General features: G+C 42.7%; 1 pseudogene; it reads right to left on the reverse strand.

The window, feature by feature from the left end:
- Positions 1-2,953: 2,953 nt before the first annotated feature.
- Positions 2,954-3,616, reverse strand: LOC144253986 (eukaryotic translation initiation factor 4E pseudogene; annotated as a pseudogene).
- Positions 3,617-27,595: the final 23,979 nt, after the last annotated feature.

Raw genomic sequence — 27,595 nt, forward strand, 5'->3', positions numbered from 1 at the left:
ATGGGGACAGGGAGCAGGGCTTCTGGAGGTCCACCCTGTGGCAGCAGGAGGACAGGCAGTGCCATGAGAGGCGGGTCCTGCCCCTGATGGGGAAACATGTGCCCACAGCTTTCCAGCAACAGGAGGCACAAGGGGGACGTCAGGATCCGTGAGGGGTGCAGGACATGCTGTTGGCCAGATCTCCTGAGCGGTAGGGAGTGGAGACCCCCAGCCTGGGCCTGAGGCCCTGACCATCTGCTTGTGACTCTTAGTGTTCCCCTAAGTAGCTGTGTGACCCCAGAGAAGTCACTCACCTTCCCTGACCTTCTTTTCATTATCTCTTCCTTGGAGACACTGTGCACCTCCACGAGTCCCTGTGACCCAGGTAGAGAGGAGAAAGTGGTTATGAAAGTGCACGGCAAACAATAAACGCTCAGCCTCCCTCAGCAGAGAGTTACAGGCGAAACCCAGATTCAAGAGGCATAGAGATTGATTCCACCTTTTATTCTAAGGGGGACACTCAGTCACATGGTCTAGAGATCGAGTGCTGGAGACACTGAAAAACTGGGGCCATGAATGCAATTTTCTTCAGACACCATAAAGAGGGAAAGGGCAACCCAGAGAATGGGACAGGTTTGCTACCATGTAACCAAAGCAGTCATTTGATATTTACTTGTTTTATGCTGCAATATAATAGAAAACAGCACTTTTTACTGATCCATGATGAATGAAAATTCAGGTCAGTTCTAGTTTGGGGCTACAACGACAAATGCTGCCAGGTGTCTTGGTGCATGTGGACACACATTTCTGCTGCATGTGTCCCTGCCAGGGACTGGAACTGGTTGGGATATGCACATTTTCATTTCAGGTGAATAATGCTAAACTCTTTCCCCAAACACTTGTATCAATTTATATCCTCAGCAGCAGTGTTCTTGATTTCTGGTTGTTCTATATTCTAGACAGCATTTGGTAAGGGATTTGAGTGGATCTCTGTATGTGTTGTTAGGCAGAAATAAATCGTGCTTTAAAAAGTACCATGGTAAACCAGTGATCTCATGTCCTCTTATCAGAAAGACAGACGTTTCCCCACCTTCTTCTATCATTTATCAAGATCCTATAAACATAGATCTGTTTCTAAGTTTTTTATTTTGTATCAACAGTCTATTTTTCTGTGAATCAATATAAATTATTTTAACCATATAATTTTTATAATATTTCCTGATATCTACTGCAGAAATACTTCCCATTTTTCATTTTCTTCAAGAATTGTCTTGGTTATTCTTTGCTCTTTACATTTTTTCCATTCATTTTATTAAGTTTTAAGTTTTACACTACAAAATATACCCTTCAGAGTTTATAATTCTGTTAGTTTCTTCTACTTCTTTTTTTTTTTTTTTTTTTTGTATTTGGAATTGAACCAAAGTTTGCTTTACCACTGACCTGCGTCCTAGGTGTTTTTCTTTTTTATTTTGAGACAGGACCTCACTAAGTTGCTTAGTCTGGCCTTGAATTAGCAATCCTCCTGCCTCAGCCTCCCAAGTTTCTGGGATTACAGGTGTGCAACTCTGCACCTGGCTATCAGTTCTGCTACTTCTGACAAACATATATAGTTACAATATGGTCTCATAATCCAGATACACAGTTCCCCAGTTGTGCTAGGGCTGCAGCTTAGTGGTAGAGAGCTTGCCTATCCTGCACAAGGGCCTGGGTTCAATGTGCCAGCACTCCAAAGAAACAATTCCCCTGGGATTCTCTGAAGTCTACCTCGACTCTCTACCTCCAGTAGAGAGGCATCCAGTGGTCTGCCTTCTCTTTTCCAGAAGCCATATGAGTGGAATCATGTACTATGAAGCCTTTTGAATCTGGTTTCTTTCCTTCAGCATAAAGTATTTGATTTTCATCCATGTTATTGTTTATATCAGAAGTTTGTTCCATTTCATGCTGAGAAACATTTCACAGTATGAACATACCATGGTTTGCTTATCCATTCGACAGCTAAGAGACATTTGAATTGTTACCAGATTGAGGTGATCACAAATAAAACATTTATGTAGAGGCTTTGTGTGAACATAAATTTCCATTTAACCTGGGATACCTAGGATACTGGATTATATGTGTTTTCTAAATTCACAAGAAACTGACAAATAGATTTTTTGGGGGTACGTTATGCATCTCCGTTAGCCAAATATAGAGAACGTTCTAGAAACTGATATTTTTAAAAACTTAAAATTGCCATTTTTTTTCTTTTCTAACGATGTGGTGGTATTCCACTTTGATTTTAATTTTATTTCCCTAAATAAATATTGATGTTGAACATCTATTTATTTGCATAAAAATTAATGTTTATTCCACCTTTGTGTCATATTCCTGGATCCTTCACCAATGTTACATGAGGAAAAAAACAAAAGCAAAACAAATGGAAAACTGAAATCAGAATCACTAATGTTATCAAGTAGGGAAACAAATAAATTAAAATCTAGCAGCCATCAGCAAGAGTACAGCAAAGATAATGCTGTCAAAAGAAACAAAGAAAATTGCTAGAAAACTGTATGCATCATACTCTTTCAAACCAGCAAAATATGCCCCTGCATACAATGGAACATAAACTCAATCTTTTTTCCTATTAAGGTATAGAAACGCAAGTTCTTTTGAATATTGTGGATGGGTAAAACTTGTTTGTAATGGTAATTCTACGAAGCTAATACAGAATGGGCCAGGAACACATTTATGGATTCTGGGGATAATGTGGACTGTAATTCTTTGATTGGGATAGTGTACACTATAATAAAAATTTTAAAAAATGAACACAGAAGTATAAGACAAAGGTGAATGAGACTTCTCTTATACCTGAGTAACATTTAGATGGAATCAAATTTAAATGTAGTCCACTCTGCTTTTGAAGAGGCTTTGGTTCAGCTCCCAAATCTCGATTGCTTGACGCAGTCTCCTATGAGAATACTCAGAAGGTGTCCTCTTAAACAACAAACCTATTTTTAGTGGTGGAGCTGCTCTTAGTAGCTGTGTCTGCATGGGACTGATAACCAATCACTATCTCTGGAGGAAGTCCTAACCTTTCCTTGTATACTCTCCCTATATGTGTAACAGCGTCTCTGTTTTCACATTCAGTAGTCCATATTGCTATCTTATCACCTTTAGCTCTAACATTAACAAGGACTCCACATACATCATCATTGTAGTCATCAAAAGATTCTCCAATAAGGCACTGCAGTGTCTCTAGCCAAAAACGATCAAGGTTACTTCGTCTCTGCTGTTTTTTTCAATGTAATGAGCCATCTTCCGCCCCATTTGTTTTTCTCATCTTCCCACATAGGCTCAATACCATCCTTAAAAAATGAGTAGTCACAGCCAGGCATTAAATTACTAGACAACTGGGATCTGGTTGTATAGAGCCCAAAAGTCTTCAACAGTATCAAACTTAGAGATCAGTCAAAGGTTTGCTTGCCAAGTTTTACTTTTATCATTTTTAAAAAACCAGAGTGCCCATCTGTTCTGTAGAGGATGTTTTATATAGTGCTCTGGGTTAGCAACCTCCTGATTAGATTCTGTTTTCTCCTCTTCTGTAGGTGGGGGATTAGGAGTAGGGGTGGTTTCCGGTTCCACAGTCGCCATCTTAGATCGATCTCTGATATTGAACATCTACTGATGTACATATTTGCCATCAGTATGTTATCTTCATTCAAAAGGTTTTCCCATTTTTATTGAATTATTATTCTATTGAATTTTAAAATTTCTTTACATATTCTGGCTGTAAGTCTTTTATAAGATACATGAAAATACATTTTGTACTGCTCTGTGGTTTGACTTTTAATCATCTCCCTCCAAGAATAGAAACATTAAATTTTATTTTTTTTTAATTTTTATTTTTAAAGAGAGAGTGAGAGAGGAGAGAGAGAGAGAGAGAGAGAGAGAGAGAGAGAGAGAGAGAGAGAATTTTTAATATTTATTTTTTAGTTCTCGGCGGACACAACATCTTTGTTGGTATGTGGTGCTGAGGATCGAACCCGGGCCGCACACATGCCAGGCGAGCGCGCTACCGCTTGAGCCACATCCCCAGCCCCGAAACATTAAATTTTAATTAAGTCTAATTTATCAAAATCTATTTTCCTTTATAGATCATAAGGATTTTTTTATATAACTATGATTTTACTACACACTTTGTCTGAAAAAATAAAAACTATTAAGAAACACCTCAGGAGGATGGGAGAAAGGACAGAGGAACAGGGCAGGGGGAGTGTCCCAGGGGAGCCACCTCTGATGTCTTCTGCAGGTGGGGGCAGAGGAGACTCCTGATGTCCAGGTGGATGCAGAAGTGCTCTGGGCTGGAACCCGTGCAGAGACACCTGAGGTGGTTGGCACATCTTCTCCTGCAGCTGTTCAGAGTCCACATGACTGAGGCCCAGGCAAGGTGATCAGATCCACAGAGAACAGGGTCCTCTCAACACATGGTGTTGTCTGGTCAGCTCTCCCCTTCATTGCAGCCTCACTTCATGAATCTGGCAGGTTTCTGCTCTTACATTGGAGCCACCCCATTGCTGACACGTGGTATGCAACAGCACAGTTGTCGGACACAGGTAGCATTCCCCCTAGTTACCCTCTTCCAGAGCTTTCTGCTGGCGTGGAGTCGCCCAGAGTCAGACTGGGAGGCTAACCCAGGTGTGGGGGTTCTTGCAGGCGGGAAGTGGAAGTGAATAGGTGGCTGGCTGGCCGTCCTGATGTGCTTCTGCCCTAAGTGTTTGGCCTCCTCAGGCAGAAGAAGCTCACAGGGCAAGGAGAAGGTGCGAAGGGCAGGCTCACTGGGGCTCCTTATTGGGAGGACAGGGGAATTGGAAGGATCCAGGGAGCATGGCTAAGGCTTAACCATGGGAGGAACAGGCTTCCCCTGGAACATGAAACCCTGCCCCTGGTTTTTCTGGTGCTGAAGTAGGAGGTAGGTAGCAATGGCCACATTGAACTTTCTCTTGGCCAGGGACACCCAGGTCTTGCATAGATCATAACCCATATCAAACATTATGGTCAGTATTTCGGGGTCTGGGTGTTTGAGGAGTGCCTCATGATAATGCCTGTGTTCACACACTGCATGCTCCTGGCAGCTTGAATTCCTTTACATTCTTATAACCCACCCTGCTCACACAAGTCATTCCTCTGACTGGAACACTCTTCCTTACCAGGTTAACTTAAATTCATCTTTCAGGTTTGACCTATAGGACTTTTCCCCAGGACATTACCTCAATCCCATAGCTGACCTCTTCTCCCTCAGTCTTTCTCCTCAGGGTGTCCAGGAGAAAAGTGCTTAGTCCCTCCATGTTGTCCCCTGGTCTTTGGACTATAGGCACTAGGAAGGCATCAAGGCTGGTCCTTTGGCCTCGAGAATTTGGGTCCCTGTAACTATTCATCGAATAAGATAATGAGGAAATGAATGAGTTATGTTCATACAAATGCATGCACACACAAAAATGGGCAACTAGACATGCAAACACATCTGTGCACAGCTAGGACTGCACATATGCATAGATTTGTGCATGTAGGTGTCCCTTCTAAGATATATGCACTGTACAGCAAGCATATGTGTTCAAGTAATGTGCTTGCACATTTTTCAAGAATGGTATGCTGCAATGACATGCCTACAGACACGCACTATAACACTTGACACATATGCACAGGAATTGCACATGTATTATTTGTATCCATGTATGGGGATTTATACATGAGCATGGAAGCTGGGCATGCTTATGTCCATGGCTTATAAATATATATTCTGTGGGTTTACACACAGAGACAAGCTTCATGCATGCTTGAACACATGCTTACAGACATATACTGTACCTTTATTTGTGTATCTGGGATTAGGCATTCTTCAGCACAAAGTTTACAAATCTACACACAGAAAGTTTACACCTGTGTCCTGGGATGAGGCCTGCTCAAGTTCATCCAACTTACATTCTCTCTGTAGAAGCAGACTGCGCTGCTCAAACCATGGTTTCTACACTTGAGTTTGTACACGTGTGCCCATTATGTATTGTGTATGGTGCAGAGAAACATATTCTGATGGATTTCACAAAGTTCCTGTGTACCTAGGGGTATGCTGACTTGGCTCGCTAAGGGGGCATGGGCTGGGTCCCCAAGTATGGCAGGATCAAGGTGGGGGTGAGCTGGGGAGACTTACAATGCGGCACCACGGTAACCTCCTGCACATCCTGGCCCAGCGGGTTGTGCAGCATACAGCACATGGACAGTGGCTGATCCATGTGGTACAGTATGTCACATGAGTTTCCAACTTGCTTTCCTCCCTCGTTGGAACTGTTCCTCAGCGGTGTGGGCGGCAGCTCTCGAGGACACCTATTCCAAGAGACCAGGATCGACCTGCAGCCTCACCTTTCTGTAGAGGTGGAGACTGAGGCCAAAAGCACCGCGCAGTGGAGAAGTGCATGTCAAGCTCCTATGACCAGCTGCCTGGACCTACGTGGATTCCTCCAGTGATTCTCTAGACTGATCAGCAGGTAATGACCTCTTTCTAGGATCTAGAACCCTAGATGGCAAAATCTACTCCTCATTTTGACTAAGGTCACACAGACAGAACCTCAACTCAACCCTGCCTCTAGCCACTGAACCACCATGAGCCCTAGTCAGAGGACCAGAACATCTACTGGGTGGGTAAGGTCTTTCTGAGCACAGACCCTTCACTGTACTGAGCAGAGGATAGCCCAGGTGTCAAGGTAAGAAAGAGACAATTTAAGTCATGCAGAGCATCTCCAAGGAGGTGATGGAATGGTCTTCTAGGGTGTGGCTCTAGTCTGGAGCAATGTGAAAGAGGAAAGGGCAGACTAGTGAGTTCCATTGGGTCCTTCTAGCCTGCTGGGATACCTTAGGAGACTAAGGTCCAGGATCTGCTTACCTTTTGAGGTCTCTGCAGGTAGACCAGGTGATATTTGGCTGGGGCATGCCTCGGCCCCGACAGCGGACTGTCTGCTCCCCGTTGGCAGGGTGACTCTCGCTCAGCTCCAGCACATGGACAGGGACTGCATGGGGGAAGGTCCAGGATTAGGAGGAAGGTGGGAGGTGAAAATAGACCTCAGGGAGACCTGGCCCAGAGCCTCCCTCAGGGTGAGGGCTGAAGACCTCAGGTGAACACTAAATTCCAGGAATCCCTTAGAGGAAGCTGGTGGATCTCCCCCTGGGCTACTTCAAAGGGAAAGTCTCAGTAGGGGGCTATCTGTCCCTAACACCTCTCTGAGACTTGCTCACCTTCATTTTAACAAAGAGAGAACAGGCCTCAAGCTCAGAGCCCTGGGCAGCCCAATTCATGAAACTGGATTGAATAACATTTGTCTTTCTTGTTTTCTTGGAGTTGATTTTAGTGGTTGCCTGATATTTATGACATGTGATGCTGATTTTCCATCTACAATTGAGAGGTTCAATTTTGTCTTTCAAAATATATTTTTAGGAAGCTAAATGACAAAACATGAAGTCATTACTGCTGTAACCTCATCTCTCAGTCACAGCTATTATTTCAGAAAACACTGGTGAGGGGCTCTGGGGGATAAAGAAATGACAGATACACAAAAAGAGAGAAAAAGCTGGGATTAGGTGAGACAACACTCTCTGATGGAAGGAATGGCTCAGAGCTTGTACAACACATTTATTTTATAGATTTCAGCAAACAAATATTTGTGGGAAATTTCAGCAAAGCAGGCAATCGGAAGGACTCAGGACTGGCGTGATATTAGGGTTATCTGGTTATGCTCAGAATTCTCTATCCCCAGGAGTGGTGTAGAAGGTCCCGAATGATATAGCTCTGTGCCTTTACAGGCAGCCTCCCCAGGCCAGCTATCACCATAGCAACTTGACAATCTTGACCTGCAGTTTTGCACAGGAAGCTCCCGGTGCAGCATAGTCTTGAAGCAGTCAGAGGACCATGATTCAAATCACCGTTCTCCACACATTCCCATGGCATTCCAAAGCTTAAGTCCCTGCAATGATTTTTCATTTAGGTCACAATAAGAGTCAGGTTGTACCAGACCCACAGGCACCTATACATCGGCCCTCTCCTCGACCCAGCCCCATCTCTGCTCTGACCTTGTCTCCTTCTGTTAAATATTTGTCCTCCCCCAACAACAAGGCCTTAAGGAATTCGAGCAGTGTAGCATATTGTGGTTGCTTAATAAATATCTACTGAATTAGTAGTTCCATATAAAAGGACTGTGAAAAGGAAAAATCATGCCATTGGGACATGAATGCACAAGGTTTTGGGAAACTCCAGTCTAGCCTGATGGCCTCCCCTTACAGCTGGGTAAACTGAGGCCCATGAGGGACATGGCAGGTCCTTTCTACTCAAAACCAGCCATCTCAGTTCCAGATCCCTCTCCAGCTTCTCATATGGTAGGGTGGACACAGCAGGAAGAGGGAATGGGGACAGGAAAGAAGAAGGGAAGAGGGGCCTGAGGTGGCCCTCACCATTGACCTGCAGCTTGAAGGAAAGCTGGGCCTCAGCATCCTCATGGAAGGCCCGCATGGTATAGTAGCCAGCCTCTGCCTCCTTCACCCGCACCAGCGTCAGTTCCGATACATACCTAGGAAATCATACAGGCCAGGAAATCCACTCACTGTCAGAGCTGGAAGAACTCCCCCACCTCCCACCTTTTTTATACAGACAGGGAAAATAAAGCCCAGGGAGGAGAGGGGCTTGCCAAGGTTACACTGTCTGAACCAGGACTCAAATTTAGTTTCCTGAGTCCCCACTTGTAAGCAGTTCCACTAAGCCAAGAAGGGGACAGAAGGATTAGGAAGTGGCGGGGCATGATTCCCTATTATGTATTATCCTAATTTATCACTTCTCTGTCTGCTAATCTCCAGCCTTAGGGACATCACAGGTGGCAATGAGCAGCCCTTCTGACCAGTAATTCTGCCCTTTTTCTTTTGGCTGCCACCTGCTGGCTCCACACATCTCAAGACAATATCTGAGCGATCCTCTAACTACTGTCTGTTTCCCCCCACTGACTCAGAGACCCTAGGCACATTGAAATTCTGCCCCGCTTCCTGAAGTATCCCAGGGTCTGGCACTGATCCTAGCATCTAGTAGACTCTCTGGAATGTGGACCTAGGTTTGTCAGTGTCTGTTGACTGCATGGTAGCTGCAAAACTTAAAAAAATGGAGTAGCAGTGCTCACCTGGTCTGGGACACACTGTGTGTGGACAGGACAATCTCGCTGGTGCTGCAATCACCCAGTGTGCTGTTGTCCTTGAACCACAGCACAGTGGGTGGCAGGTAGGCTTCCAACACTACTTGTAGTGTCCAGCTTCTGTGCAACTCAGCAATTTGTATAGCACCCAGCTCTCCCAGAAGCTGCACAACTGTCGGGGGCGAGCCCTGGGTGGGGGGCTGTTCATTTCAAGAAAAACACAGAACAATATAGATAGGTGGATATAGATGCAAAAATTCCAACAAAATATTATCAAGCCAAATTGAAGAGCATATTCAAAGGATTACACAGAGCATGCACAATGACCAAGTGGAATTTATGCCAGAATGCAAGGATGGTTCAACATGCAAAAATCAATGTAATATATCACATTAACAGAATGAAAAATACTACATGATCATCTCAATTGATGCAGAGAAAGCCTTTATCAAAATCCAATGTGTCTTTGTGATTAATATATATAAATGTATATATATATATACTGGTCTGGGGTTGTGGCTCAGTGGTAGAGGGCTTGCCTTGCATGTGTGAGGCACTGGGTTCAATTCTCAGCACCACATATAAATAAATGAATAAAATAAAGGTTCATCAACAACCAAAAAAAATTTTTTAAATATACATATATATAAATGTATATATTATATATACTACATATAATATATATTATATACTATATATTAATATATTATACTATATATTTAGATATATATACAAACATATACATATATGTGAGATATATATATATATATATATATATATATCTCAAAGTAGTTATGAGAGGGAACACTCTCAAATGATTAAGGGCACTTTTGAAAAGCAAACCTAACTCAATGGTAAAACACTGAAGGCTTTCTCCTTAGATCATAGATGTCAACTATCACCACTTTTATTCAATATTGTAATGGAAGTTCTGACCAGAGAAATCAGGAAGAAAAAGAAATAAAAGACATCCAAATTTGAAAAGAAGTAAAATGATCTCTATTCATAGATGACAAGATCTGATATATAGAAAAACCCTAAAGGATTCACAAAAATAAACAATTAGAGCTAATAAGTGAATATAGCAATGCTGCAGAATACAAGATCAACAATGAAAACTCAATCCTAAATCTATATACTAGCAACAATACAATAAGGAATTTTTTAAATTCTTTTTTTCTTCCTCAGTTTTGATTGGTAACATAATGATGATATTTGTTGTTACATATTCCTACTTGCACACAATATAGTAATATCATTTGGCCACTGTCACTCCACAGCACTTCCCTCTGGCCACCCCTTGGTCTCTTTCCTCTACTGATCTCCCTATGATTTTTATGAGATCTGCACCCACCTTTCTTTTGCTTTTTCCTCTCCAGCTTCCGCATATGAGAGAAAACATTCAACCCTTGACCTTCTGGGTTCAACTTAATTCGCTTAACATAATGGTCTCTGGTTCCATCCATTTTCCTGCAAATGACATAATTTAATTTTTCTTTATGGCTGAATAAAACTCCATTATGTATTCTCTCTGTTTTTGCCTTAGCAGTGGATGTCCATAGGTGGGATCTGGGGCCCATCTCTAGTCATTTCTACTTGGGGCCTGGTCATTAGTTTGAGCTTTTGTCTCTTCTATTCTTTGAATTAAGGTATAGCTGAAAATTGATTGTCATTAAGTTGTGTGTGGAGCAAGGTGCAATGGCTTTTGATTGAGTTTAGTTCAGTAGAAGAGTCTCTACCTATGAACTTTTAGTGTCCCTGTAGTTTCCCAACACCTTACAGAATAAGGGAAAACAATAGCTACAGCCAATGAAAACAACATATAGCTTTAAAACGAACAACTTGTTCGTTTAAGGACATCTACACTGTTAATTGCCACAAAAACCCAGAGGTGTTGGAGTCAGTAACTGCCAACAGCCAAAACAATAAGTAACCATAAAGTGGATCTGACATTAAAGCAAAAGATAGGTGTTAAATGTTATTTCTTCCACAGAAGTAATATTTACAACAGCATTGGCGGTGGGGGCAGGAGTATATAAACCATTTTGTTTTAAAAGATGGTAAAATACAATTAAGTAAGAGAAAAGAAAATGTGACAGGAAGGTAGAAAATAGTTTACAATTTCAAAAACTGCAAAAGGAGAATGCAGAAGACATGTAGAGGGTGATGGTTATGAGGCAGGGGGAAAGTAGGAGAAACAGTAAAAGGGAATGAGAAAGAGAGAATCACAGAATCTGGCTGTTAGCAAAAGAAGAAAAGAGAGAAACAAATGAAAACAATACAAAACAAATCCAAAATATACAACCCCATATCCTACACCTCAAAAGTCAAAGCATGGGAAAAGAACTACGTTTATTTAAAAAAAAAAGGAGGAGGAGAAGCAGAAGAGAAGGAGAAGGAGAAGAAACATATATATGTCCTTGAATCAATCAACACAGCAAGAACACACACACACACACACACACACACACACACACACACACGACAAAGATTCTTCCATGAATAAATGAAGGAATTGTTTCCACTGAGGTGGTCAAAATAGTCAGCTAGAATGAAAGGTCCCTGTCGATGTCTGACTATCTTTCTTTGAGTTTCTTCTTGAGCTATGTACTGAGAGCAAAGCAAGGGCTGAGGGCTGTTAAAGCCTTCGTCATTTTGTGTTGCTCTCTGAGCTGCCAGGTGGAGTGGCCCAAGTCCAAAGCTGTTTGAATTAATTCTCAGCTTCTCTTCCTACCAGGATGAGGTAGGACGGAGTGGGATGTACTGTCAGTTTGTCTGCACAGACCAAATCGATGCACTCCCAGGGTAGGGCCTCAGCAGAGTTTTATGAGTGGAGTTCCTGCAAGTGGGGCTCAGGTCTAATCAGGCCTCAGGGGCTTTGCTGTGTGGTGTGTGCTCTGGAAAGGTTAGATCAATACACCTCTAGAGCCTGGTAGTTGTTGATCTCTGTCAAGAATCTGGATCTCAGAAGCCTCCCAAGAATTCTACTCATGGGGTCGGGAGCCCAATATTCCACTGTTCCACTGTGTTCTACTGCCGTGAACACACCCCTCCCAGGCTTAGTCCCTGGGGGTATTCACACCCGCCTGGTCACATTTCTTACCAACTTCACCTGGTCACATGACTCAGCAGACTTGAAGGAGAAGCCAGTTGGGCTCCCCTTCACTTTTCCAACTGGAGTCCCCCCACCCCCATCCCCAGCTGCAGTCTTCTCATTCACCCTCTGCTGGATACACTCTAGGCCACACGGTAGGGGCTTGCCTGGACAGTGTGGCAGTGTTGGCTTTGATCTCCAGGCTCCAGCAGCAACTGCGGCTGTGGCTCCCTTAAGAGAGCTCCCACCTTGGATCTTCACCCAGTTGAGAGTCGAGCCCTTCTCAGGCACCAGCGAGCGCCCTGTGCAGCCTCTGGATCAGTTAGGTTGCGCTGCTTCTCAGATCTTGTTTTTCCATTCTGAACTGTCTGCTGTGTTTTCCTCTGTGTTCTCCCTCCCTCTGAGGTGAACCAGCCTCACTATCGCTGCTGCCACAATTGCCCTGGTTCTGATGCAGTCTTCCTTCTTTCTTAATGTACCCACATTTCTGAGTCTCTAAGACACTCTGATTATCCAATATTGGAGCTTAGTGAAATCCCTCTTTCACTCACCTCATTGGGAAACAATAATCCTGCTGCTTGAATCCTGAGCCTTGGAGTGACTAGGAATGCAGGCTTCCTCTAATCTGCCATCTTGAATCCTCCCCTAAAAGGAAATGAAGAATATGATTCTTATTGGTGATAACATCAAGAAGAATAAAATATTTGGGACAAAGTTAATCAAGGGAGGCAAGACTTATACACTGACAAAGCACAAAATGTGACTGAAAGAAATTAAGATCTTAATTCGTGAAGACATTTTGTTTTCATGGATTGGCAACACTCCCAAAGTGATCTACAGATTCAACGAAATCCTGATCAAAATTCCACTAGTCATTTTTTGCTGAAAGGGAAAAGCTGATTTTCAAATTCATACAGAATTTCAAGAGAGTTTGCATAATCAAAACAATCTTGAAAAAGAAGAACAAAATTGAAAGAGTTACACTTCCCAGTTTCAAAAGTTACTACAAACCACAGAAACCAACACTGCATAGTACTGAAATAAAATTAAATATAGAGACCAATGGAATCAAATTGAGAGTCGAAAAATAAGCCCTCACAACTATGGTCAATGGATTCTCAACAAGGGTGGCAAGACCATTTAATGATAAAAGAATTTTTTTCCAATAAATGGTACTAAGTACACTGGGCATCCAAATGCAAAAGAATAAAGTTCAACCATTACTTTGCACCATATAGAAAAATTAACTGAAAAAAAATCAAAGGGATGAATATAACAGCTAAAACTATAAAACTCTTAGAATAAATCACAGATCATATTCAAGACCTTGAACTAGTAGATGACTTCTTAGCTGTAACATCAAACATGGAGCTAAGAAAAGAAAAAAATAGATAAATTAGAATTTATCAAAATTAAATATTGGTATATATCAAAGAACACTGTTGAGAGAATAAAAAGATAACACAGGACACAAGAAAATATTTGGGAATCATATATCTAATAAAGGCTAAGTATCCAGAATATGTGTATCTATATCAGTATCTATATCTCTACATACTTTTATATTATAGATCTCTCTATATAGATGTTGAATGGAATGTAACTGATAGCATCTTGTACAATTCAAGAACAAAAAGTCAAACAATTTGATTTAAAAATGGACAAAAATTTGAATACTCATTTCTCCAGAGAAGACATAGAAATGATCAACACTACATGGAAAGATACTAAACATCATTAGTTACTAGGGAATTGCAAACCAAAGCCACAATGAGAGATAACATCACATTTACTAGGTTGGCCAAATTTTTAAAAAATCAGAAAATAACAAGTATTGGAGATGATAAAGGAAAAAGCTGGAACACTTGTGCATTGCTTGTAGAAATGTAAAATGCTGCAGCTGCTGTGGTAATTGGTTGGATGGTTTCCCAAAAAGTTAAACATAGATTTACCATATGACCCAGCAGTTCTGCTCCTAGGTGTAACCATAGGGACTCAAACAAAGGTTTGCATTGAATGTTCAATGCAGGGGCTGGTGATATAGCTCAGTTGGTAGAGTGCTTGCCTCACATGCACAGAGTCCTGAGTTCAATCCCCAGCACAACACATACACAAAAAAGAATATTCAATGTAGCATTGTGCTAGTCAGGTTTTCATTGCTGCCTCACAAGAACAACTTAAAGGAGAAAATGCTTATTTGGGGCTCATAGTTTAAGTGGCCTCATTCCACTGTTGGCCAATTCCATTGCTTTGGGCCCAAGATGAGTCAGAACATCATGGCAGAATGGCGTGGTGGAAGGAACCTTCTCAGCTCCTGGAAGCCAGGAAGCAGAGGGAGAGAAAGCAATGAGCTGGGGACAAATACAACTCCTAAGGGCATGCCCCAGGTGACCTCCTCCAGCCATGCCCCATCTGCCTACAGTTACCACCCAGTCATCCATTTAATTATTAATCCATAAAATGGATTAATCTACCAATTAGGGTAGAGCTCTCATATTCTAATAATTTCACCTCTGAACATTATATTCCTGCATTGTTTAACACATGAGCTTTTTCAGGAAAAACTTATATCTAAACCATAAGAAGCACTATACACAGTAGGGAAGAGGTAAAGACTGGTGACAAACAGATAAACAAAATGTGGTGTACCTGTACAATGGAATATTACTTAACCATAAAAAAGATTAAACTACTGACACCTGCTGCAATATGAGTGAACCTTGAAAACATTGTGCTTTGTTAAAGAAGCCAGACACAAGGTATTAGATATCTATAATACTGTTTATAAGGAATACCCTGGAGATGTCGATCTACAGGGACAGATGGTGAACTAAAGATTTCCAGGGGTTACAGGAAAGAAAATGGAAGGTGATGTCTTAATAATTATGAGGTTTTCTATAGGGGTGAGGAAAATATCTTGGAACTAGATAGAGGTGATAATTGTACAACATTGTAAATGTACTAAATGACACTACATTTCATTTTGTGAATTTTATTTAGAAAACCAAATGAACAAAAAAGAGGGATAAAGACTTTAAATAAATAAAAAGAGAGAATTCAGTGCCAGTAGACCACCATTGCAAGAAAAAAAAAAGAAAAGCAATCATAAGGAAGGGGGAAAAAAGTTAAAAGCAGAAATGAATGAAACCCAGAACAAAATAGAGAAAAATGACCAAAACCAAAAGGTATTAATTGAAAAAAATTAATAAATTGACCAATAAGATAAAACAGGAAATACACAAATTACAACTATCAGGAATGACCTGGAGACGTAACTCAGTGGTAGAGTGCTTGCCTACCATGCTCTAGGCCCTGAGTTCAATCCCCAGTACTGCAAAAAACAACTATCAGGAATGAGAGAATGGCCATAAAAGGATAATAGGCGACACTTATGAACTAGTCTATGACCAAAAATTCAGCAAATTAGACAAATGAACAAATCACTGAAAGAGACAAACTGCCAAAGCATATTCAGGAAGAATTAGATAACAAGAACAGTTCCATATATTTTCTTCAAATGATTCAACTTGTAGTTAATACCCTAATAATAAACATAAGCCAGGCATGGGGGACATTTCATAATCCCAGTGACTGGGGAAGCTTAGGCCAAGTTTGAAGAAAGCCTCAGCAATGTAGTAAAACCCTGTATAAAATAAAAACTAAAAAATTCTGGGGCGTAGCTCAGTGGTAGAGCACTCCAGGTTCAACTCCCAGTACCATAACAAACAAACTGAAAGAAACTTCCAGGACCAGATGGCTTGACTGGAAAATTCTACCCACAAGCAAGAATCAGATAATATGAATTTCACACAGATTGTTTCAGAATAAAGAATAGAAGATATTTTTTCCCCACTCATTGTATGAAACAAGTACTGTCCTGATATAAACGCACAAGGACATCACAAGAAAATAAAGTTATACACTAAGATCCTTCACAAACATGGTTTTAAATATTCTGAACAAAAGAGTTTCATTATAAAAATGTTATGGTGAGAAACCAGTGCAATCCAGGAATATACAAAAAGGTCAACACATCAGGTCCAAGTGGTATTTATTATAGGAATTAAAGGTGGGTTCAACATGCAAAAATCAAGCAATGTAATTTACCATATCAACAAGATAAAGAAAAAAATATATAAGTACCACAATAGATACAGAAAAAAATGTTTTGACAACACTGACGTCTCTTAGGTTTGCATCTGGATTGTGCCCCCAAGTCTCCTGTGGGGAAGGCTGGGTTCCCAGGGCAGCAATGTTCAGAGGTGCAGGCTGTGAGAGGTAGGCCCTGAGCAAAGGGAGTGGGTCCTTGGAGACATGCCCTTGGGGTCTGTTCCTCGTCCCTAGCCCTTTCCACCCTCTCTCCTTGCTTTCTGCCCTCAGTGAGCTGAGCAATTCTGCCCCACCATGTCCTCTCTGCCATCATGCTCTGCCTCTTCATAGACCCACAGCAATGGAGCCAGCAGACCATCCACTGAGAACTCGGAGCTGATGAGCCCTGGTCTCTCCTCCTCTTAAGTTGTTCATGTCACGTGTCTTTGACACAATGATGAAAACATGACTGACACATGTAAATTTCTGATAAAAACTCTCCACAAAGTAGAAGCTGTAGGAAATGAGCTCAATGAGATAAAGAGCATTTGCATACAGAAATGCATACAGCTGGCATTATGTTTGCTGGCAAAGACTGAATGCTATCAGAGATATAAAAATTGTACTCTAACGTGTAATAAGAATTGTAATGCATTGTGCTGTCATATATAAATAAAAAATAAAAAGACTGAATGCTTTCCCCCTAAGATGAATTACACGGCTAGAATGTCTGTTCTCCTCCTCCATATTGTACTGGGAACCCCCGATACTATAGCAAGACAAGAAAAATAAAAGACATACAGATTTAAAAAGAAGGAAAAAAAACTATGGTTGTCTATAGAAAATTCCAAAAACAAAACCCCTACAAAACATACATGAACTGAAAAGGAAGTTTAGCAAGATCATAGGCTATAAGACCAAAATATAAAAATAAATTAAAGCTGAAATATATCTTTGTAAAGGATCATTTTAAATACAGGCATGGTGGCATAAGTCTGTGATCCCAGCAACTCAGGAGAAAAGATGGCAAGTTCAAGTCCAACCTTGACAACTAAGCAAGACTTTGTATCACAATTAGAAGTAAAAAAGGGCTGGGATTAATCTCAGTGTTAGAACACCACTGATTTCATCCCCACTACCCATGCCCCTCCCCCGCAAAAAAACCTCACAAAGAATTGTTTATAATAACACTAAAAAAAAAAACCTATGAAATACTTAGACATAAATCTTACTAAATATGTGCAACATCTGCATATAATGGACAAAACATTGAAGAAAGAAATTGAAAAACCAAATAACAAATAGTACGATATACTTGAGGTTTATGGATTGGAAAGCTTGATATTGTTAAGTTGTCAATTCTCTGCATATTGGTTTATAGATTCAACAAAATTCCAATCAAATTCCCTGCAGAAGTAAAAATTTTGTGTAGTGGTAATTAGCAAGTTGGTTTACATTTCTTTTTTTTAAGAAAAAGAGAGAGAGAATTTTTTAATATTTATTTTTCAGGTTTCAGTGGACACAACATCTTTATTTTATTTTTATGTGGTGTTGAGGATCAAACCCAGTGCCTCACGTATACCAGGAGAGCATACATACTACCAGTTGAGCCACATCCCTATCCCCTACATTTATTTCTTTATAGACACATGAAAGAACAAGAATAGCCAAACTATTTTGGAAGAGAAGGACAAACTGGAAAGACTGATAGTATTGGGTTCTGGATTCTAGAAAGTTGCTGCATGGTCCTGGGGAGAGGACACACATGCACAGCAGCGGAGCAGCACAGAGCCCGTGAACAGACCATCCTGTGTGTGTCAACTGGTTCTTGCTGGAGGTGCAAAGATAATCCAAGGAAGAAAAGACAGTCTTTCCCAAAAAAGAGTGTGGGAACAATTGAATATCTATATACAAAGAAAAAAAAGACTGAAAATCCTTGATCTGTGCACTAAAGCCTACTCAAAAATTATCTGTAAGTGGATTCATGACCAAAAAAGTAAAATTATACAACTACTACAAGAAAGAAAGAAAATCTTTCTTACCTTGTGACCTCGAGGGTATTGAGGATAAGAGTTCTTTAAATACACACTAAAGAAGATCCTTATGGCTGTGTTTCCTGGTGTCCTGCTTCACCTTGAGCCCCAAGGAAAGGAGCCAGCTGACCACAAACTGAGACCTCTGAAACCGGCTTCTAATGAGAAATGTGATGAGGACCCTATGGGGAAATCATGATAGACCCTTCCTTCCCCTCAATACCAGGGGTGTTAAGAGTGTGCTCTACAATGTCTTAGGGAACAGAGCATTTTGATATAGTATCACTATGTGAGTGAGCTGCTCTAGTCCTTTAGACACCAATTATTTGGGGGAAAAAAAAAGGAATGGAATACCTAAAATGTACATACGATGAGGTCTTCCAAAGCCCAAAGTTATTAAAAATTGTTTAGACTTTTCAATGACAAGTCCATTGAATCCGTATACAAATTTTAATTTTTAAACAAGTAAATATCAGTCTCCACAACTCACAAAAGGAAAAAAATAAAAAGTAAATATAAACCATATCCCATGCCATAAAGCAAAGTTACCTACCACTGAACTGCGTCCTCCACTCTATTTTTTTAAGCTAATAATTTAAGTGAACAGTATAGTCAGTTTTGACCATTTTGAAAGGTTGATAGGCATATGGGAAAGCTCTGGCTTAGTGATTTCGCATCTTATTTGACTGGATTCGCATTTGCTTCAAGCGGGATTTTTATGGCATTATAATCTGCTCTTGTGTTTGTCATTGATGTTCATAATTTTAAGAATGGCAATCCAAATAATTAATAAGTGAACTGTTAACCTAAAAGAATGAACAAAAATGGATCAGCAGGGTTATGTTTGATACCTGAAAATATTTGGCAGATTAACCTACATGTATTCAGAAATTGTAACAGGCAAGTGCTGGGGAATGGCTAAAACTCTAATTGACATGAGCTGCTCTAAATAAATGACACATCATTTCAAAAAAAAATAAAAGAAATGAAATTACTCAGTGTGTTCTTTCACAACAAAGGACTCAAACTAGGAAACAGTAAGATAAAAGAAAGTCTCCAAAACCTTGCAAAATTCGAAATAATCTATAATAATCTAGGAAGTTCAAAGGGAAATAAAATAGACACTGAACTAATGAAAAACAATATTTAAAAATTTGCAGAACACATCTAAAGCAGTACTTGGAAATCAATAGCATTAATACCACATTAGAAATGAGGAGTAGGCACAAGTTAACAATAATTTTTACCACCTGGGACGTCTTGGGTATTAGTGGGGTGTGGGTTTCAGGAACAAATAAACCAAAATCAAGCAGAAGAAAGATTTAATGAAGATCAGAGCAGAGATTAATTAGATTGAAAATAGAGACAAAGGAAGAAATCAGGGAGATAGAGCTGCTTGATTGAGATGAATAAGAAAGTCCACAAATTTTTAACAACATCAATGAAGGAAATAAGAGACAAATTTTCAAAATCAAATATTAAATGGAATATTAATTATGACAGAGCCTGAAGACATCAACAGCTTATTAAGGAAATAGTGACCCCCTCCTTCCCCCACAGAGGGCTCGTGTATTGGCAGCTTTGTCCCCAGGGTGCTGATATTGACTGGTAGAATTGTTAAGAGGTGACCAAGTGAAGGGTTATTGGGTCATGGGCATCAGGACTTGGCAAGACCATACCCACTAAAGATATGCGCTTCACTGATAAGCTCAGGATGTCAGATGATTATATGGATGGATGTAGGAATGTCGTATGTCAAAATTCAAAACCTATGGATAAAAACAGTTAGAAAAATAGGAGTAGAGCAAGTTTGGTTTAATTATATCTCTCAGAGCTCTTGTACAGGTTCTAATCCTGCACATAGGAATAGGCCTTTTTTTTTTCAGAAGTGGCAATAGTATGATGTAATTACCTAAGATGGGGTCATAAGGGAGTAGGGCAAGCTGTTGTTTCAATGGGACTTATGTCTTTAGAAGGAGAGGAGGGTGGGCAGCTGGTTCAGTAGCACTTTTGCCCTCATAAGGAAAGGAAGGTGGGCTGCTCATTCAGTGGGCTTGTGTCCTTATGGGAGAGCAGGGCAAGCTCCTGGTTCACGGTCGGTGCCTTGTGCCCATTAATATTATCTTCTCTCCTATCTAATTGTTATTTTACATGAAATATTTGAATATCTATCCCTTTGATTTTAGTGATGTCCTCGGGTTAGGTCTGTGCAGTTCCCCTGATTTCCTTTACCATGAGATGGAGAACCACCTCTGGTGTGAACCTAGAGCAGCATGGCTTCAGGGTGAGGAAAAATCAGACCTATTTGTGAAATGAAATTATAAAAATGTTATGGTGAAAAGCCAATGCCTGCGTCAGTTCCCTTCCCCTCTGAAAGGAAAGCAAGGAACCAGGAGACAGGCAGTGAGAAATGAAAGAAGGAGACCAGACAGAGATACACACGAGAGCTTGTTTGTCAGAGCTGACAAATAAAGGCCATCTCTCCTTTATTTATTAATCAGACGGAGACAGGCAAAACAGGCTTGGGGTTCAGGACTTTTATGGGGCAGGCTCAGAGATTCAAGCCGAGCCGATGGGTCCTAATGCCTAATTCGGACAGTGAAGAGTTAGGTTGGTATGAGGGAGTGGTGAGTCTTTCTCAGAAATGCCCTTGGGCGGGAAAGTGAAAATTTTCTCAAAATGGTGCCTGTCACTTAAGATGGCCATCCAGATGCTAATCAAGGACCTTACTTCCCCCCTTTTTTATTTGTTATTGGGCCCCTTAAGAAGACAGGGGCATAGATCAATCTCTGTAGCTTCTTCCTGGTAGGAAAGGGCAGCATCTGGACCCTTGTTAGGGGCGTGGGGTGTCATTGAGGCAATGGTGATGGTCAGGATGTGCCGGACGATGCTGACCCTAGAAGTTGGTTCATGGTCTGGTTAGAGATCTTTGAATCTGGTCTTGACTAAATCTAATGATGTAGGAGGCCAGCACTGGAAAAAAAGGCCTATAACAAGGAGAGAGATCAGGAAAGGCAGCGCCCACTGGAGAAGGTGTTACTTAGCTGCCATCCTTCAGTTCCCATGGCAGGGGGAGGCTTCGAGGCCTGAAGAAGATTGGAGATAAAGGGGGCTTCAGTAGTTGAAGTTCCCTTGATGGTAAGGAATCCGCAGTCCTTCCAAATAGCAGAGTGGGAGAGAGAGTATTTAGAGTCTGTGTAGACATTGAGGGAGGCTCCCTTTGCCAAAGTGAAGGCTCTGATGAGGGCCACAAGTTCAGCCTGCTGATTGGAGGTATTATTGGGGAGGGGAGCCGCTTCCACAGCGGAGGTTAGAGAGACTATAGCACACCCTGCCCGACCAACTCCCCCCTGAATGAGGGAGGAGCCATCTGGGAACCATGTGTATGTTTGCTGGAGCAAGAGGCCTTCCTGTATGTGGGAGGGATGTGGAAGAAGCTCCTCCGGAGTTTCAGTGCATGAATGGGTAAGAGGAGACGAAGTGGAAGGATCCTGAGGAGCAGGGAGGAGAGTAGCAGTGTTCACAAGTGAGCACGTGTGGAAAGTAAGACTGGGACCTTCCACCAGGGAAACCTGTAGAGATAAAAGGTGACAGGGGGTAAGGAATGTAAGCCTTTGTAGGTGAGGGGTTCCTTTAGGGGATGGGGAGCCAGCATGGTTCTCTACCACTAAGCTACAGCCCCAGCACAACAGGGGAACTGTTTTAGTTAGGGAATTGTGTATCTGGATAGTGACAATATAACATGGCTATACATTTTTGTCAAAAGTAGCAGAACTGATAGCCAGGTGCAGAGGAGCACACCTCTAATCCCAGAAACTTGGGAGGTTGAAGCAGAAGAATAATTAATTCAAAGCCAGACTCAGCAACTTAGTGGGGCTCTAAGCAACTTAGTGAGACCGTGTCTTAAAATTAAACAATCAAGGGGCTAGGGATGTGGCTCAAGCCATAGTGTGCTCGCCTGGCATGTGCAGGGCACTGGGTTCGATCCTCAGCACCACATACAAATAAAATAAAGATGTTGTATCCACCGAAAACTAAACAATAAAAATTTAAAAAATTAAACAATCAAAAGGCCTGGGATATAGGTCAGTGGTAAAGTCTCTTTAATTTGCATTATCAAAAAAAGGGAGCAAAACTATAGACTCAAAAGGGTATAGTATGTAAATTAAACTCTGATAAAGCAAATGGGAAAATGTAGAGAACCAAGAATAACCAAGACAATTTTGAATAAAATTAAAAATAGGAAGTATTTCTCTTCTAGTTAGCAAGAAATAATATAAAGGTGTTATGATTAAAATAATTTATGTTGATTCACAGAAAAATAGACTGTTGATACAAAATAAAGAACTTAGAAACAGATCTATGTATACAGGATCTTGATAAATGATTAACAGGAGTAAGGACACATCTGTCTTTCCAGTAAGAGGACTTGAGATCATTGGTTTACCATTGTTATTTTTTAAAGTACAATTAATTTCCTGCCTAACTACATAGACAGTGATCAACTCCCTCACCAAATGTTGTCTAGAATGTGGAACAGCAGGAAATCTCATACACTGCTGGTGAGGGTATTAATTGATATAAGTGTTTGGGGAAAGAGTTTAGCATTATTTACCTAAAGTGAAAATGTGTATATCCCATGATTCAACCAATTCTTCTCCCTGGCAGACATACATGCAGCAGAAATGTGTGCCCACATGCACCAAGACACCTGGCAGAATTTGTCTTTATAGCCTCAACCTAGAAACAACTTGAATATCCATTAATAATGGAATGGACCAGTAAAAGTATTGTTTTCTGCAATAGTGTAGCATAAAATAAGGGAATGAGTAAAATATCAAATGGGTGCTATTGTTACATGGTGACAAACTTGTCCCATTCTCTGGATTGTCTTTTCCCTCTTTATGGTGCTTGAAGAAAATTGCATCAATGCCAATTTTTCACTCTTTCCAGCAGTCAAGCTCTTGGCCATGTAACTTGGCAGTTCCCCTTAGAATAAAAGATGGAATCATCTCTCTGCCTCTTGAATCTGGGCTTGGCAGATTGGCTTTCTTTGGACAATAGAATGAGATGGAAAGGAGGAGGGGCCGGTTCTAAGTGTAGACCTCAAGAGACACTGTATGGTTTTCCTTCCCTTCTTCTCCCCTCTGCCCCCAACACCCCTTTGGCTTCTTGTGTTCCTAACATCATGACATGCCCAGGTGCCCAGTGTGGCTAAGGTGTCCCCGCCCCACCCAGAGCAGTCTCTAGTTGCTCTGTAGATGCATGAGTGAGCCCTACAAACCCACCACCTCCTCTAAGAGCTGAATGTCACCGACATGGAGGGATCCATGCTCACTGGGATACCCACTGTGTTTTGTGGGGCTGTATATCTGCTATGAACCAAAGCCACCTGTGAGCTGGGCAAGGACGAGGTCCAGGGAAGCTGGGTTGTGCCAAGCAGAGGCAGGGAAGAGAAAGAAGGGCTTCTGGAAAGACATGGACAGCAGGGGCACCCAGTAGTTCCCTTAGTGGGCCAGTAGCAGTCATGGGACCCCGGGTGTGGTGGGACCCCCATCCCTTCCCATCCTTTGTGCCTCCTTTATTTTTTATTTTTTGTAACACCAGTGCTCAATGTGAGACTTCCATCCATTAAGAGGGATAGAGTCCCCCAAACTGGAAGCTCCCCCAAACACTTATTCCAGTTATAGCCCATTCCTCCTAATATTTGCCTGTGTCTATACTACGTCCATTCCCCACTCCATCCTCCATGACTTTAAAAAATAATGTCATGGGCTGGGGATGTGGCTCAAGCGGTAGCACGCTCGCCTGGCATGCGTGCGGCCCGGGTTCAATCCTCAGCACCACATACCAACAAAGATGTTGTGTCCGCCGAGAACTAGAAAATAAATGTTGGGAAATTCTCTCTCTCTCTCTCTCTCTCTCTCTCTCTCACTCTCTCTTTAAAAAAAAAAAAAAAGAGTATTCTGCTTTACTTGGGTTTTATACTGTGTGGCTTACTAAGATGTACATATTTCAGATACTCAATAAATACCTTTAAAAAAAATAAATAAAAAATAATGTCATAAACTATTTGTTACATTGGAGTTTGAGTCTCGTCACTTAACAACACACCTTAGAAACCTTTCCAAGTCAGTGCACAGAGATCTACTTTGTGAAATGGCTGTATTGGTCTCCCATATGAAGGGACCGCCATCTGCCTCTCGGTTCCTCTAAGCATGGACACTTGAGTTCCCTCTGACTTTTCTCTGCTGTGAACCTCGCTGCACAGGAGCCTTTGGGCCCATGGGCAGTCCTTAGAGCAGGATCCATTTCAGCAGAGAGATGGCGGGTCAAAGGGTAGGTCCTGAAATCCGTGGAGATACTGTTCAACTGTGCCCTGAAAATGCCCGCGTGGACGTGCACCCCCAGAAGGTGCGTGGGAAACCCAGCATCACTACATTCTTGTTGGCAGCGAATATTTTGGGTATTTAGAAAATTTTCCCAGGCCTGGGGGTGGAACCCAGGGGTGGAGCCCTTGCCCTGCCTGCACGTGTGAGGCCCTGGGTTCACCCTAGTGCCCCAAAAGCAGCATCAACACTTCCCAGTCTGCTGGAAACAGATGGAAGTTCACTGTTTTCAGTGTGAGACTTCCTGGATTATGGTAAGATGACCCTTGTATTTGTATTTGTTGTCTATTGGTATATTTCTACATTATCCTTTGTCCAATTTTCATTTTTTACTAATTTGTCAGGCACTGTATTTGAGAACCCTATTGTCATAAAAGCTGAAACAGCGTCCCCCATAAAAGCTGAAACAGTGTCCCCCCAGCCTGCCACTTCCCTTTAAATGTTCCTTTGGTGTCTTTATTCCCACGGAGGTGTCTGCCATTGTGTGTGGTCCAACCTGTGGTCTTTTCATTGATGTCTTCTGGGTTCTGTGCCCTGCAGGAAGCCATCTGAACTGTGCGGGAACTAAAACGATGTTGAAGCCCTTAGACAGGAAAGCCTGGTGTCAGGAACTCCCAGCAGCAACCCTGCTGATTTGGGTACACCTGGTTCGTGTGGCTTCCTACCCAGCTCCATCACAAGTTCAGCACAGCATTGGAGATGGGGTGACACGCTGGAGCCACACCCCCCTCAGAGATGGCTGTAGCTGGCCAAAAATGCCAATCAACCTGTTAACTCCATGACCCCTGCCACATCAAGAAGCAAGACTCCTCCCGCTGAAACCTTACCCCTGCCTTTGATGTGCTCCCCCTAAAATAAAGACTCGGGCCCTTATTCATTGTTCAGTTCCACTCCTACAGTACTGGAAGACCTATCAAGCACTCCCCTTTTTATCTAATTTCTGGCTCTGTCTATTTCTTACCAATTAGTTCAGACTTTTCACTTCCCAGATGGTTCCTTGAACAGAACCTATTCTGTCAGGGTTCTGGTCACCCTGTAGTAGTGTCCTGCTAAGGAAGGCTGAGTGTTTATTGTTTACAGTGCACTTTCATTACCACTTTCTCATATCAGCCTGGGTCACAAGGATTCATGGAGGTGCATAGTATCTCTACCAGAGAGATAACGAAAAGAAGGTCGGGGAAGGTGACTGACTTATCTGGGGTCACACAGCTACTTAGGGGAACACTAAGAGCCACAAGCAGATGGTCAGGGCCTTAGGCCCAGGCTGGGGGTCTCCACTCCCTAGGGCTCAGGAGATCTGGCCAACAGCACGTCCTGCACCCCTCACGGATCCTGACATCCCCCTTGTGCCTCCTGTTGCTGGAAAGCTGTGGGCACATGCTTCCCCATCAGGGGCAGGACCCGCCTCTCCCCGGCACTGCCTGTCCTCCTGCTGCCACAGGGTGGACCTCCAGAAGCCCTGCTCCTTGTCCCCATCAGGCTGCAGCAGGTGGAGGCAGCCCCTGTGGGCCCTGGAGGCACCATGCTTCAGGCCCCACTCAGGTCCCTTAGCCATCCTCCTGGACAGGGTGTCCATGCACATCTGGTCCCCCTCCCCCTCATCACACCTGCAACCATGTGCAGGCTCATCCAGGCAGCAGAGCGTCTTGTAGTCTGGCACATTTGGATGAGAGCCCCTAAGGGGTGGGGGACACAGGGAGGTGAGTCTGAAAGGGCCCCAGAGCAGTGGCTTTGGAGCTGGCCTTGAAGAAGCAGGAGGGCAGCAGAGGGGAGAAAGCAGGGCTCCCTGTGGCCAGTGAGAAGGAATGGACAGGAGGAGGGAGCAGGAGGGGACGAGGTCTGTGCAAAGGTCTGACTGACCCCCACAGGGTCTCAGGGACCCGAGGACTCTAGAGGGTGTGTCTCCAAGAACAATCCAGGGACCCCAGCTGCAAAGTGGCAGGAGGGCCTGATACAGGCAGATTCCGGGACTCCAGGCCTGCCGAGTTAGGAGGGGCAGCTGCACTGTGTCCAGCTTCCTGGGGGACTCTTCCTTGCTCACCACTGAGGCCACTGCCCCTGAAAGCCCCCCCGGTGGCTTTAAGAAACTGGGAGGCCCCCTAACTTGTGTGCAGTGGGAGTCTGCTCTTGGCCCAGGCTGCCAGCTGTGATGCAGCTCCCACCAGGTCCCTGACCCCAGAGCGGGGAGACTCTGTCTGGTGGAGTGTGTCTGGGAGAAGCAGGCGCGGGGGGGGGGGGGGGATTGGCCAGGGGAGTGGAGGCCACCTCTGCAGGACCTGTGTCTTCCCCGAGATGAGCGGAAGCTGTTCCTGCCAATTAACTCCTATGGCTCCCAGACTCTCCCTCCAGGAAGCCTCCCTGTCCCTGCCAGCTGGGCAGGGGCCTTCCCTTGCCCCCCAGGCCTCCTGCACTCCCCTCCTGTCCAGCACTTTGCCAGTGTGGAGGCCCTGAAGGCTTCTCAGGCCCTCACTCTGGGTCAGGCAGTGTGACACGTGCTCTTTGGAGTCCTCTCATTGAATCCTCAACTCTAGAGGTGGGTTCAGGTAATACCATGGCTTTATTGAAGAGGAAACTGAGGTTCTGAGAAGTTCAGTCATTTCCCAGGTCACATCACACAGCCACTGAGGATTGGTTTCCTCCTGTGCTTGTTGAGTAGCTGACCACCCTGACCCACCAAATTTAAAAGTATAAGGAATGGGAGCTGGGGCTGTAGCTCAGTGGTAGATCACTTGCCTCGCATGGGTGAGGCCCTGGGTTTGATCCTCAGCACTACATAAAAATAAATAAAAATAAAGATATTGTGTTCATCTACAA

The sequence above is a fragment of the Urocitellus parryii genome, chromosome 1 (genome assembly GCF_045843805.1).
Source record: "Urocitellus parryii isolate mUroPar1 chromosome 1, mUroPar1.hap1, whole genome shotgun sequence".
NCBI classification, from domain to species: domain Eukaryota; kingdom Metazoa; phylum Chordata; class Mammalia; order Rodentia; family Sciuridae; genus Urocitellus; species Urocitellus parryii.